This window comes from Apodemus sylvaticus, chromosome X (genome assembly GCF_947179515.1).
Source record: "Apodemus sylvaticus chromosome X, mApoSyl1.1, whole genome shotgun sequence".
NCBI lineage: Eukaryota > Metazoa > Chordata > Mammalia > Rodentia > Muridae > Apodemus > Apodemus sylvaticus.
In genome coordinates, this window is record NC_067495.1 from 44,800,533 (window position 1) to 44,813,836 (window position 13,304).

The 13,304-nt window shown below is 38.4% G+C and overlaps 1 protein-coding gene across 1 annotated transcript in view; it reads left to right on the forward strand.

Annotated features, from left to right (window-relative positions):
• Nucleotides 1-13,304, forward strand: part of Dmd (dystrophin) — a 1,772,476-nt gene that overhangs the window by 634,390 nt on the left and 1,124,782 nt on the right. The gene's annotated exons all lie outside the window — the stretch shown is intronic.

A 13,304-nucleotide genomic window follows, 5' to 3' on the forward strand; every position in this document is an offset into this window, starting at 1 on the left:
CACTGTGTTGGCTTAGTTCTTGTTTTCCTCCATAAATATTTCAAATTATAAAATTTTCATTAACAGTGAAAGTGTAACTACTGAGTGGTGTTTGGAAGTGGGACAAGTAATTTTCACTATAAACATTTACTTTTTCACTGCATGTCATCATTTTGTACACAATGAATGCCTTACCTAAAAATTAAAACAGTAATTCAGGCTTACAAAAATATGAGTATATTATTTTTGTATTATATAATATAAAAATGAAATCTTAAAATGTTATAGAAACCTAAATGGGAAAGGGCAAATTAATATACATTTTGCAAAAATAAACAAGAATATATGCATGAGTACTTGGTAAACAAAGACCATTAAAACTTTAGGAACAATAATCCTCAATAAAAAAAACTATGTACTACACTGCATTGCCTATTAATAATTTGTGTATATCAAAATATACCAGTAGGAGACAAAACATTAGTTCCATAGAGTGAGAGAACATATTTGAAATGCACATGTACATAAATTATATGAGGTATGCACATTGGCAATTATGAAGAATTCTTATCATTCATTAAAGTAAGAATAGATAAAAATATATAGGTGAATGGTAAAAGTTCTTGAAAAAATGATGTGATGAAAGAAAGTACACTGGGACATGGTTGTATTATCTGTATTTTGCATGGATGGTATTTATAAAATAATCACTAAAATCAACAATGTGTCTTACTCTTCACTGACACTAACACTTTTCATTACAAAAATAAAGAGATGTAAATAGCCAATGAATATATCAATAGTGTGTAAATCTTAGTATTGAGTGATATGCAGATTAAAATTAAAATGAAACACACATCATACTAACCACAATGGTTAAAATTTAATAGTCCAGTATCAATGATTGTCAGATACTGTGTTAGAAATTTGTAACTATTCATTTCTCCCTCATAATTAACCTTGAGGATTAAGGAATGGCTTTATCATCAGTTTTCAGAGAGCTCAGTTGCTTGCCCAAGATTGCCTGGCAAATGGTTCATCAAGATTTGGGAAGGATGTAAATTAATAATAGTAATAGTAATAATAATGATGATGATGATAACAATAATAATAATAATAACAATAATAATTCCAACCTCATAGTCTGCTCACTCCTCAGCCTGCCTGAAGAGTCACAAGGGTAGGTCAAATTCCATTTGTGGAGACTAATACTTGTGTACATGTTGGACTCAATATGTACATTATTATGAACTTTTTAGTTTAGTCTAGAGAGTCAAGGGCTGTATCTAAGTGCTGATAACTGAAATGGGTTTGGGAAGTGTGAGCAGAATTGGTGTTATGGGAACACTCTTCCAAGTGTGTCACATCTTGTAGACAAACCTTCACAACTATTACTATAGGAGTATTAATAAAGGATTTGATTCCCTGGAAATGTGAGGGGTCTGTATGCATCAGTTCATAAGGAAATATGTAAGATGGTCTTATTTCTAAAACAAAGACTTGTATATAGCTCACAGTTGTAGTGATTCTGTACACTCTGGCACAATGTGGTCTACCCAGTAAGATGCGAACATCTGTCACAGTATGGTAGGAGCTCCTGAGTTATATCACCAGAAGTAGAAAGTCAGGGGGACCTCTTAGGTAAGGACCTCTCAGGTAAGGGTGCTCCAAATTTTATTATAATACTTCTAGGAGAAATTTCTTAATTTACAATAAGGAATAGAACCTTGCTGAATCTTGACTTTCTATTACGTTCCACCTCTTAAATGGTCCACCACCTCCACATCACACAAGGGACCAAGCCTTTCACCCGTGGATCCTTGGAAATTGTTCACATTCATATCATATAAAGATACTAGTATTCTGTGCAGATAATCAATATACCTTTAATTATAGATTACCCAGACTTTCAAACGTAAAACATTAGCCAAGATATTTCCTTTTTCTATACCCATCAAAGACTAAATGTTTAGTAGGAAATAATCTGCAGGCTTGTGTGGAGATTGCAGAGCTAAGTATAAAGCCACAATAGATATGTTGGAAAGCTACTAAGGTGCTATTTATTTAAATTTATTTCTTGGAATTGAGCAATACCTTAATGGCTTGGAAGTGTTAAAATATGTCCCAAAAGAACCTAAATTACTCCCTAAATGTAATTTATGCTTGACTAAGTTGATTTAGAACTGCTGGAAATCAATTATGCTGCACATAAATGAAAAAAAAAACACTGTAATTTTAAATAATACTTGCATAGTGAATGAGAATTTTAATATTTGCAAAATTTTAAATTCAGTTGATTTATTATCCTTATGTTTACACTGCCATTTTAGTTTTTTTTTATCCAGTTTAGGCTACATTGCCTCTTAGTCCTAGGGAAAGAGATTGGACCTTTTTTCACCTTTAGTTATAACATAGGAAGGAAAACATTCGTTTTCCAGAATGTTATTTTTAATGTCTCCTTACATCTGTCTGCTTACTGCTGCCGTTTTCTCACTCATAGGCTGTTGAGTTAATGGAGAAGACTTAAAGGAGTACAGGAACAAACCACAACCTAATTTTATAAATGGAATATTGTAAAAGCAGTAAAACTTTCTCTCTCTCTCTCTTTCTCTCTCTCTCTCTCTCAGACATACACACACATATACACACACTACACACTATATTCTTTGGTGGGAGAATATAATATAAAGTAATCACAATAAAATTATAATTTCATATGATAAATTCAAGAATAAACACAGGCTGCTAGTAATGCATATTACACACTAAAGAATTTATATTAAAATTTTATGTGATGTTTGAAATGGAGCTTAAAGTATTATTACTCACATTAAATGTCAATATATGCTTTTATTCTTTGATATTTTCTTTGGATAGAGTTGTTCATTTGGACAAGAATTTTAACATAGAGGTAAATCAACTTCACGGTTTTCAAAGTTTTAGAGGTTGCCTACTATATGGAAAACTTTATGCATTTATCAAATTGTTTCTTACTTGTTTACCTAAAGTTGTTTTAACTGCAATGCTTTGGTTTGGAAGGGTTTTAGAAAACATAGATATGAAAATAAGCCAGTCCCCAATGCTGGAGCATTTAGGATAATCCCATGTGCCCCTGCAGCCATCCAGCTTCAATTCTTGGGTGTCAAACAGGCTATAAATACACAGGACACTCACCTTGTCCTCCTTCTCTTTGTACTTTCTCTGTCATTAGAAGCTAGGTATTTTTAATCTTAGCCATTCTGACTGGTGTAAGGTGAAATCTCAGGGTTGTTTTGATTTGCATTTCCCTAATGACTAATGAAACTGAGCATTTTTTTAAGATGTTTCTCTGCCATCTGAAGTTCTTCAGGTGAGAATTCTTTGTTTAACTCTGTACCCCATTTTTTAATAGGGTTGTTTGGTTTTCTGGAGTCTAACTTCTTGAGTTCTTTATATATAGTGGATATTAGACAGCAGGTGTTGGCGAGGATGTGGAGAAAGAGGAACAGTCCTCCACTGCTAGTGGGGCTGCAAATTGGTACAACCACTCTGGAAATCAGTCTGGCGGTTCCTCAGAAAACTGGGCACCTCACTTCCAGAAGATCTTGCTATACCACTCCTGGGCATATACCCAGAGGATTCCCCACCATGTAATAAGGATACATGCTCTACTATGTTCATAGCAGCCCTATTTATAATTGCCAGATGCTGGAAAGAACCCAGGTATCCCTCAACAGAAGAGTGGATGCAAAAAATGTGGTATATCTACACAATCGAGTGCTATTCAGCCATTAGAAACAATGAATTCATGAAATTCTTAGGCAAATGGATGGAGCTAGAGAACATCATACTAAGTGAGGTAATCCAGTCTCAAAAGATGAATCATGGTATGCACTCACTAATAAGTGGACATTAACCTAGAAAACTGGACTACCCAAAACATAATCCACACATCAAATGAGGTACAAGAAGAACGGAGGAGTGGCCCCTTGTTCTGGAAAGACTCAGTGAAGCAGTATAGAGCAAAATCAGAACAGGGAAGTGGGAAGGGTTGGGTGGGAAAACAGGGGGAGGGAAGGGGACTGATGGGACTTTCGGGGAGTGGGGGTCCAGAAAAGGGGAAATCATTTGAAATGTACATAAATATATCAATAAATTAAGAAAAAAAGAAGGTAGGTATTTGCAAATCAAGTGTATGGTCTTTACAGATTTTCTCCTCTTAAGTGAATATAGAAAGATAGCCTATGAAATGGACTTTGGAGTGAGATTGGGAAGAGATATTGCAGAATCTGGTGGAGAATAATAGTGCCAGTATGATGAGTGACAGTGGGTAAATCTGTGATTGGAAACCTCTGGGTTCTGCACTAGCCTAGTTATTACAGGATACATCAGCTATCTTGCTAATGCTTTTTAAGGAATCATATGGTTGACTAGGTGATAATCCATTTAAAATAGGAAGAGGACCATTGACTTCTAAAAGATTGGATGGATTAATTGTGACCAACTGTTAACAGTGCTCTGGTATACTACTCTATGCTTCTCAGACTATGATAGAGAAAAAAATCAGTCACTGACAAGTGATGTTGCATCTCAAATTATGTTAAAATAATTTTATTTTTTTTGACTCATGAAATGTAGAAATGCAATCTAAACCACATTGAAAAATAGATAATAAAAAGAGAATCAACCTAGGAGCTGGAGTGACAGCTCCTTTATTAAGAATACTGAATGCTTCCCTGGATAACCCCAAGTCCCACTATTAGCATTCAGATATGACTACACAAAGCTAGCTTTAACTCCAACTTCAAGGGATCCCAATACCCTAATCTGTCCCCCAGGAGTACCCACCAATACATGACGCACATATGCACAGACAGACACATATATATCCACAGAGACACAGACAGGCACAGACAGACATAGACACACAGGCACAAAGACACACATACACACACACAGGCACACAGACACACACACACACACCACAAGAAAAGACAATTTTAAAGAAAAATTAACCCTAGTCTCACTAATATGGAACTGTGCTAACTTACGCTTCAATATTTAAGATTCTAATTCTTGTTTTAATTTTTTATTAGATATTTCCTTTATTTATATTTCAAATGTTATCCTTTTCTGGTTCTCCCTCCAAAAACACTCTATCCCATCTCCCCTTAACCCCTTCAAAGCAACACACTCACTCCTGCTTTTCTGTCCTGGCATTCCCCTACACTGGGGCATCAAGCCTTCTCAGGACCAAGGGCCTCCCCTCCCATTGATGTCCAACAAGGCCATCCTCTGCTACATATGCAGCTGGAGCCATGGGTCCCTCCATGTGTATTCATTGGTTGGTGGTTTAGTCCCTGGGAGCTCTGGGGGTACTGGGTAGTTCATATTATTGTTCCTCCTATGGCAGTGCAAACCCCTTCAGCTCCTTGGGTCCTTTCTCTAGCTCCTCCATTGTAGACCCTGTGCTCAGTCCAATAGTTGCCTGAGAGCATCCGCCTCTGTATTTGTTAGGTACTGTCAGAGCCTCTCAGGAGACAGCTATGTCAGGCTCCTGTCAGCTAGCACTTGTTGGCATCCACAATCGTGTCTGGGTTTAGGGACAGAATATGAGGTAGATCCCCAGGTGAGGCAGTCTCCTTTCCTTCAGTCTCAGCTCCACACTTTATGTATCTCCTCCCATGGATGTTTTCTCCCCCCTTCTAAGAAGGAACAAAGTATCCACATTTTGGTTTTCCTTCTTGAGATTCATTTGGTCTGTGAATGTGTATTCCAAGCTTCTTGGCTAGTATCCATTTATCACTGACACTTTGTGACCATCAGTCTGTGGATTCATTTCTGGATCTTCAATTCTATTCCATTGGTCCACTTGTCTGTCACTGTACCAATACCATGCAGTTTTTAACACTATTGCTCTGTAGTATTGCTTGAGGTCAGGGATACTGATTCCCCCAGAAGTTCTTTTATAGTTGAGAATAGTTTTAGCTATCCTGGGTTTTTTGTTATTCCAGATGAATTTGAGGATTGTTTTTTTTTCTAACTCTATGAAGGATAAAGTTGGAATTTTGATGCAGATGACATTGGCTTTTGGCAAGATGGCCATTTTTAATCCTGCCGATCCTCAAGCATGGGAGATTTTTCCATCTTCTGAGGTCTTCTTCAATTTCTTTCTTCAGAGACATGAACTTCCTGTCATAAAGATCTTTCTCTTGTTGGTTTAGAGTCACACCAAGATACTTTACATTGTGACACTTGTGAAGGGAGTTGTTTCACAAATTTCTTTCTTAACCTGTTTTTACTTTGAGTATAGAAAAGCTACTGATTTCTTTGAGTTAATTTTATATCTGGATGCTTGCTGAAGTTGATTATCAGCTGTAGGAGTTTTCTGGTGAAGTTTTTGGGGTCACTTAATTATCCTATCATATCCACTGCAAATAGTGATAATTTGACTTCGTCATTTCCAATTTGTATCCCTTTGGCCTCCTTTTGGTGTCTAATTGATTTAGCTAGGCCTTCAAGTACTATATTGAATAAATATGGAGAGAGAGGGCAGCTTTTTCTAGTCCCTGATTTTATTGGGTTGTTTCAAGTTTCTCTCCATTTACTTTGATGTTGGCTACTGGTTTGCTTTTACTATGTTTAGGTATGGGCCTTGAATTCCTGATCTTTCAGAGACTTTTAACATGAAGGGATGCTGAATTTTGTCAAATGCTTTTTTCAATATCTAATGAAATGACCTTGTGGTTTTTTTCTTTGAGTTTGTTTATATAGTGGATAGCATTGATGAATTTCCTTATATTTAACCTTCCCTGCATCCCTGGGATTAAGCCTACTTGATAGTGGTAAATGATCATTTTGATGTGTTCTTGGATTCAGTTGGCAGGAATTATAGTTTTCATCAATATTCATAAGGGAAATCAGTATGAAGTTCTCATTCTTTGTTGGATCATTGTGTGGTTTTGGTATCAGAGTAATTGTGGCTTCATAGAATGAGTTGGGTAGAGTTTCTTCTGTTTCTATTTTATGGAATAGTTTGAAGAGTATTGATATTATGCCTTCTTTGAAAGTATGATAGAATTCTGCAATAAAACCATCTGTTTCTGTACTTCTTTTGGTTGAGAGACTTTCAATGACTACATCTATTTTTTTATGTGTTATGGGACTGTTTAGATGGTCTATCTGATCCTGATTTAACTTTGGTATTTTGTATCTGTCTAGGAAATTGACCATGTCATCCAGATTTTCCAGCTGTGTTGAGTGCTTTTGTAGTAGGATCTGATGTTTTTTTTTAATTTCCTCAGTTTCTATTGTTATATCTACCTTTTCATTTCTGATTTTATTAATTTGTATTCTGTCTCAAGAAACAAAAGTTAGTCTGGCTAAAGGTTTATCTATCATGTTGCTTTTCTCAAAGAACCAGCTCCTGCTTTTGTTGATTCTTTGAATAGTTCTTTTTGTTTCTACTTGGATAATTTCAGCCCTGTGTTTGCTTATTTCTTGCCTTCTACTCCTCTTGGGTGTATTACTTTCTTTTTGTTCTAGAGCTTCCAGGTGTGCTGTTAATGTTAGTGTATGCTCTCTCTTTTTGGAGGCACTCAGAACTATGAGTTTTCCATTAAGCAATGCTTTCATTGTGTCCCTTAAGTATTGGTATATTGTGCCCTCTTTTTCATTAAATTCTATAAAGTCTTTGATTTCATTTCTTATTTCTTCCTTGACCACAGTATCATTGAGTAGAGCATCATTCAGTTTCCATGTGTATGTGAGCTTTCTGTTGTTTTTTGCTATTGAAGACCAGTCTTAATCTGTAGTGATCTGATAGGAGGCATGGGATTATTTACATCTTCTTATATCTGTTGAGGTCTGTTTTGTGAACAATTATATGGTCAATTTTGGAAAAGTCACCATGAGGTGCTGAGAAGAAGATATATTCTTTTGATTTAGGATGAAAGGTGCTATACATATCTGTTAAATCCATTTGGTCTATAACTTCTGTAAGTTTCACTGTGCCTCTGATTAGTTTGTGTTTCCCTGATCTGTCCATTGATGAGAGTGGTGTGTTGACTTCCCTTACAATTACTGTTTGAGATGCAATGTGTGCTATGAGTTTTAATGAAGTTTCTTTTATGAATGAGGGTGCCCTTGCATTTGGAGCATAGACGTTCAGAATTGAGAGTTCTTCTTGTTGGATTTTAATTTGATGAGAATGCAGTGTCCTTCCTTTTCCTTTTTTGATGACATTAGGTTGAAAGTCAATTTTATCTGATATTAGAATGGCTACTCCAGCTTGTTTCCTGGGATCACTTGTTTGTAAAATTGTTTTCCAGCCTTTTACTCTGAGGTAGTGTTTGTCTTTGACATTGAGGTGTGTTTCCTGTATGCAGCAAATTGTAGGGTCCTGTTTCCTTATCCAGTCTGTTAGTCTGTCTTTTTATTGGGGAATTGAGTCCATTGATGATAAGAGATATTAAGAAACAGTGATTGATGCTTCCTGTTATTTTTGATGTTATTTTTGTTTGTGTTGTTAACCTTCTTTTGTATTTGTTGAAAGAAGATTACTTTCTTGCTTTTTCAAGGGTGTAATTTCCCTCTTTGTGTTGGCGTTCTCCATCTATTATCGTTTGTAGTGCTGGGTTTGTGGAAAAATACTGGGTAAACTTGGTTTTATCATGGAATATCTTGGTTTCCCCATCTATGGTGATTGAGAGTTTTGCTGGGTATAGTAATCTTAGCTGGAATTTGCGTTCTCTTAAAGTCTATATGAGATCTGCCCAGGATCTTCTAGCTTTCATGGTCTCTGGTGAGAAGTCTGCTGTGATTCTGATAGGTCTTCCTTTATACATTACTTGGCCTTTTTCCCTTACTGCCTTTAGTATTCTTTGTTTGTTTAGTGCATTTGGTGTTTTGATTATGATATGACAGCTCTTACTGTGCATGCAAGTGTTTAGGCACTCCTGGGAGACCAGCTCTCTTGTGGCTGTATTTGTGCATGTGGCTCTGTGGCCCAGGATCAGCTCTGAGCACAGACTGAAATCAGAAGACTCTTGTCCCAGGCTGGGCCTGGGTCTTGTGTCCTCAGGCTTTTGATTAGGTAAGTATGAGTGTCGGGGGGGGGGGGGGTCCTACCATCACTTTCAGGCCTCTCCACACTCCTGGCAGGCTAGCAACTCTCTTTGCCACCTGGATATGGAGTTCTGTGGCAGAGGATGGTCCCCAGCTGGAGACAGAAATCAGAAGGCTCCAGCCTGAGGGTTGTAGGTGGGTTCCTCTGAGCAGCAAGGGTGGTCCTACCTGTGCTCTCAAGCATCTCTGCACTAGTAGGTTGCTAGCTCAAGATTTTCATTCAACAGGAGCATTTGATTTCTAGAAACACAGTTGCTTATAAGACAATTCTTAAAGAATTTTTTTCCATTTTTTATTGGATATTTTGTTTATTTACCTTTCAAATATTATCCCATTTCCTGTGTCCCCTCCCCCATAATCCCTTTATCCCATCCCCCCTCTCCCTGCTTCTATCAGGGTATTCTCCCACCCACCTACCCACTCCTGCCTCCCAAGGACATAACGTCTTGAAGTATATTATGAGACCACTTTTATATGCAACTAATTACACCTCAATTATAGATTACTTATAAATTTGCAAAACATCTTCTTCATTTTGTTGCTTAAGTATTTTATTTACGTGACTCTCTAATACTATTAATTCTCTTTATAGTGTAAGAGTATTATTATTGTTTTATTTATTTATATCCCAGATGTTGCTCCTCCCAATCCCACCTCACAGAGTTCTTTCCCCCATACCCTCTCCCTTTTGCTTCTGAATGAATCCCCTACACACATCACCATTTACTTGGGCATCAGGTGTCTACAGGATTAGGCACATCCTTTCTCACTGACACCAGACAATTTCTGTGAAGGCTTGTCTTGGAATTTTGACATCGATTGTATTGAATTCAGAGATTACTTTAGTAGCGTGCTCATTTTCAGCCCATGATCCATGAGCATGGGACATCTTCCATCTTCTGATACCTTTTTTTAAAAAATTTTACTTCATTGACATGAAGTTTTTATCAATCAATCTTTCAATTGTTTGGTTGGATGTACCACTAGATCATTTATATTGTTTACAGCTGTTGTGAAAGGTGATATTTCCTTGATTTCTTTTTCTGTCCATTTGTCATTTGTAGAGAGGAGGGCTAGAGATTTTTGTGAGTTAATTTTGTATCCATCTACTCTGCTGAAAATGTTTATCAGCCATAGAAGTCCCTTGTGGGAGTTTTAGCATCACTTATTCTTATGATCCTATCATCTGCATATACGGATAATTTAATTCTTACCCTCCATTGTCTTAGTGCTCTGCATATGATTTCTGGTGCTATAATGAATAGATATATAGGTAAAATGAACTTAGACATGTGTTGTTCTTTTGTATGCTTTGAGCTCTTCTTCAATTTGTTGCATGTGGCCTCTGGGCTTGCTGTGAATTGTCTTTGTTACATTTAGCATTATGTCTTTTGCATCTCCAATCTCTTCAAGACGTTTATCATGAAAGAATGTTGGATTTTGTCAAAGGCATTTTGAAGTGGTGTCTGTAGAGCTGGATTGGTGGATAGACTATGCCAACATTTAAATTTTTATTAACCTATCTTTCTGCTTCTTTCTGTTCTAATTGATATTTCTGCTGGCCACAGTGCTCTAGGTTGTGGTCTCTTAGGGATTGAGACCATACATGTAGACCTTTCTGTGTTTCAGAGACAACTTTAAGAAGTAAGATGTTATTCTAATGTACTGTCTTTATGTGCAATTTGTTCTTTTTGCTTAGGAGCTTTTAACATTCCTTCTTTGTTCTCTGTGTTTAATGTTCTGATTTTGTTGTTTTTCGAGACAGGGTTTCTCTGTGTAGCCCTGGCTGTCCTGGAACTCACTCTGTAGACCAGGCTGGCCTCGAACTCAGAAATCCGCCTGCCTCTGCCTCCCAAGTGCTGGGATTAAAGGTGTGCACTACCACTGCCCGGTGTGTTCTGATTATTTTGTATCTTGGATAATTTCTTTTCTGGTCCCCTTCCCCAGCTACTCTAATCTCTCCTGTCCTCCAGATCTAAACCTCACATAGGTGATGACATTCTGAAAGATGCAGGGAAGTTTCCCTTTCCTATGAATTTTCGACTGAAGCCATGTAGCACCTCCTGAGGCAACATGAGCTGGAGCAGGAAGTCACAAGCATGAGTGGCTGGAGCAGCCTGTGTCACCTGATGAAATTTACTAAATGAACACAATTATATTATCAATTCAGCAAATGTTAACATGATTATGGGGAGAGAGGCTAATTATAGAGGATGTTGAACATCAAGACCATAATCCAGACTGATGGACACTCACAACTTAGTGTGATGTGATTCACTACTTAGAGTACTGGTGACTCAGAATGTGGAGTGCTCAGGACTCAGTATTTATAGGACTGGCAACTAAGTATCAGGATCCTGATGACTCAGTACTCAGGATGCTCGTGACTCAGTACTTTGGGTGCTGGCAACACAGTACTCAGGGTGCTGGAGTGTCAGTACCTGGGTGCTTAGGACTCAGTACCTAGGGTGCTCATTACTCAGTACTATGGGTGCTGAGAACTCAGTACTTAGGGTGCTGATGACTTAGTACTTTGGGTGCTGGTAACACAGTACTTTGGGTGCTGGGGTCTCAGTACCTAGGGTGCTAGGGACTAAGTACTCAGGGTGCTTGTGACTCAGTACCTAGGGTGCTTATGACACAGTACCTATGGTGCTTATGGCTCAGTACCTAAAGTGCTCATGACTCAGTACCTAGGGTGTTTATGACTCAGTACCTAGGGTGCTTGTGACTCAGTACTAATGGTGCTGGGAACTCAGTACTCAGGGTGCTGATGACTCAGTACATAGGGTGCTTATGACTCAGTACTTATGGTGCTTATGGCTTGGTACCTATGGTGCTTATGACTCAGTACATAGGGTGCTTATGACTCAGTACTTTGGGTGCTGGGAATTAAGTACTCAGGGTGCTGGGGTCTCAGTACCTAGGGTGCTAGGGACTAAGTACTCAGGGTGCTTGTGACTCAGTACCTAGGGTGATTATGGCTCAGTACCTAGGGTGCTTGGAACTAAGTACTCAGGGTGCTGGGGTCTCAGTACCTAGGGTGCTGGGGTGTCAGTACCTAGGGTACTGGGGACTCAGTACTAATGTTGTTACTGAGTCAGTACCTGGCTGCTCCAAACTCAGTAGCTAGGGTGTTTATCACTCTAAAGCCCTCCCTGTTTCCCTTCAGAAGGGAATATGCTTCCAAGAGAAAAGAACCAACCAAAACAAATCTAGATAAAATAAGGCAGAGTCAAGCCTTGCATCAACGATAAATAAGGCAACCCAATAGTAGGAAAAGAGTCCCAAGAAAAGGCAAAAGCGTCAAAGGCACACCAACTCCAACTTTTAGGACTCACAGAAAAACATTATGCCAATATCCATAATATACACACAGAAAACCTCGTGTAGACCCATGAATATGCCACTTTAGTTGCTGAGATCCTATATGAACCTTGCTCTGGTGATTCAGTGGGTCCTTAAATGGTTTCCTGATGTACTCTATCCAGTCGGACGCCTGCAGTCTCTCCACTCCCTCTTCTGTATGATTCCCTGAGCTCCCAGGAGAGCAACCTGATTGAAAAGTGCAGTTTAGCCCCTGTCTCTGTATAATGTATGGCTCCAGGTCTCCGTACCTGCTGCTAAAGGAAGCCTTTCTGATGATGACTGCACTGGGCAATGCATGGATCTATGAATATAGCAGAATATCATTAACAATAATTTTCATTGTCTTGGGGTAATGGAAATCTTGTTTGCTTCTACTCCATGTCTCTGGAATATCCATTCTCCAGATTCTGTCCATCCAGGCAGTGTATGACATGGGTTTTCTCTTGTGACACAGGCCTCCAGTTAAACAATGTTTCTCTTCCACAGCTTGAAGTGACTAGAATGTAAGGGTGAAGGTTCCTATCCCCCACAATCCAACCACTTTGTGTTCAGTGAACTGTATAGAAATTATCCTTGGCAATGGCGAATGGCATTGTCAGTTTAAGAATGTCTCTCTATCTAAGCATCAGCCTGAGTTGCTTGGGGATCACTCTAGAACAGCCACGCCCCCCCCCCCCACTCACCAACCAAATATAATCCACTCCTGTCAAGGGAAGATGGCCTGCTCAGACTTCTTTCCCTCCAATACCGGAACATGTCACGAGTTTCACCCTCATAGATCACTGGTGAATTCCACTGAACTAGATTTTTGCACTACCATCCAAATGCCCCCCAGATCCATTTCATCCCCC